Source organism: Mus caroli, unplaced genomic scaffold (assembly GCF_978045245.1).
Source record: "Mus caroli unplaced genomic scaffold, Mus_caroli_1 scaffold_14, whole genome shotgun sequence".
NCBI lineage: Eukaryota > Metazoa > Chordata > Mammalia > Rodentia > Muridae > Mus > Mus caroli.
In genome coordinates this window covers 35,999,907-36,002,572 of record NW_028227269.1, presented here as the reverse complement: position 1 = coordinate 36,002,572, position 2,666 = coordinate 35,999,907, and positions in this window count along the sequence as shown.

Here is a 2,666-nt window from a genome sequence, read left to right as displayed (position 1 = left end):
TGGCTACAAATTAATAAGGTATACTAAGAAAGTCTGTATGTCAAATAAAAAAGTTTCAAAATTCATCAAATTATTACATACAACTCAAACCTTTCTAACATCTAATATTAGACTCTTTCAAGTATTTATTTTGTAGTAATGATGATTGTTTCTTTTGTGTTTATTATTTCATTCAAAAATTTTAATTCAATAAAATATATGTTGAAATTTACAGAAAAGTGAATCAGAAGAGGTAGTCCCATTATGTGACTACTGTGTTCTACCATATTTTCTAGTTAATACAACCTAATAGTTAAACAAAAACTTCAGTTAGAAAGAGCAACATATGTAATTAAGATTTAATTTTGCTAAATTCAGTTGAGTCTGCATCCTGAATGTCTTCAGTAGTTATTCCTTTGACTAATTGCCAGGAACAGATTGCCTACTGGACTTGAACAGAAGTCTGCACCACATCCACAGAGAAAGGAGGAGGAAGAACAAAAGAATGATTGCTCTCTCCTCTAGACTGGCATAGTGGCAATGGTGAGTATGCTAAAACCATCAAGAGAAGAGTGAGAACAATGCAACTATTGCCTCATAGATTTTCTGAGACTCAGTCTATAGACCAGCCCCAAAACTATATATTGCAGGGCTCAAGTCTGTCTGAAAACTAATTTTTGAATATTCATCTTTAGTGCTTCGTGGTGGGATTTCTCATGGAGTACATGAAAAATTTAAGCTGGGGTTGTCTTTCAAGAACAATAACAAAATTGCAGTCATCATCATGTTTCAAAAACAGATGAGCACTTTCAATAAGAGTGTATCATAATTTTAACAACCAAAAACATGAAAATATCTACTATGAGTATGAAATTCTCAAATTCAAGGGTAATATTTAAAAATTATATACTAAAATGATGAGTTAAAGACTACTGTAAAGGGTTGAGATCTGAAGCCAATAAGATACACATAATTTAGATGTGAATAAATAGAAACACAAAGCAGAACCAAACAGCAATATGTTAAGTGAATAACGTCACAATACCTTACAACATTTTTCTTAGTTTTCTCTACCAGTGACTATCTAAAACAAAACTTTGAATTTTATGGGGAAAATAAATAAGACTAATAGTACATACTCTTAAGAAATTAAACATTTTAGCAAAATATATATCACATTGACTATTTATTGAATATTTGATATATGAGACACTACTAAAAATATTCTCAATTCTAACCATAATATTTAAAATAATTATATATTAAAATAATGATTTATTGAATGATATATGTGGTGTATATTATTTTCTCCAGTTAATTTTGTAGACTTCTATGCAAATTCTACAGTATTTTTATTATCTCTTTAATATTTTCAGTGGATTTTCATCTTTACTTCTGACAAATTCTTTTTTATTTTTTTTTAATTTTTAATATTTTTTATTATGTATTTTCCTCAATTACATTTCCAATGCTATCCCAAAAGTCCCCCATACCCTCCCCACTTCCCTACCCACCCATTCCCATTCTTTTGGCCCTGGCATTCCCCTATATTGGGGCATATAAAGTTTGCAAGTCCAATGGGCCTCTCTTTCCAGTGATGGCCGACTAGGCCATCTTTCGATACATATGCAGCTAGAGACAAGAGCTCCTGGGTACTGGTTAGTTCATCATGTTGTTCCAACTATAGGGTTGCAGATTCCTTTAGCTCCTTGGGTATTTTCTCTAGCTTCTCCATTGGGAGCCCTGTGATCCATCCAATAGCTGACTGTGAGCATCCACTTCTGTGTTTGCTAGGCCCCGGCATAGTCTCACAAGAGGCAGCTATATCAGGGTCCTTTCAGCAAAATCTTGCTAGTGTATGCAATGGTGTCAGCGTTTGGAAGCTGATTATGGGACAAATTCTTTTTTAGTTCTTATATTCATTATACAAATGATAGTCTTCACTGTGACACTTACTGGGATAGTCTGAGAGAGAATGGGTCCCATGGACTCTTATATTTGAATACTTGGTACCTAGTTGTTAGAATTTTTAAAGAAAGACAAGGAAGTTTGGGCTTGTTGGTTGAGATATGTCTTTGCGAGTGGACTTTGAGGTTTCAAGAGAATAGTGCCATTTCCAATTAGCTGTCTATGAATTGTAATTGTGTCTCAAGATGTGAGCACTCAGCTACTACTCCAGTTCCATGGTTGCCTGTCCCCTGCCATGCTGAAATCATGGGGCCTAAATATACTTTATTTTATAAGTTGCCTTGTTATAGTAATAGAAAATTAGTAAGATATTTTCATAGATGTGTGACATATAATCCATTGCTGTTCATATTCTTATCTCTGTCATATGATTGGTTCCTACTCTGTTCCTGTTTTTTTTCATTCTTTCCAAGTTGTCCTCCTTCTAGTTTTAGGTATTACCTTTTTAACTTTAATATAGGTTCTGTGTATGAGACATAAGTGATATTTGACTTCCTGAATGTGGTTTAGTTCACTTAGCATGATTGTCTCCAGTTCTATCTATTTTCCAGCAAATGATACAACTTCATCTTTCTTTTCACTGAAAAATCCAATTCCCTATTTATACTTTTATTTGAAACTCTCTATCTTTCCATGAACATCCATACTGACTATATACTTTGAAAGTTATATATAGTACTGAAATAAACACAAATTCTCAGGTCTCTCTGTTGAATATC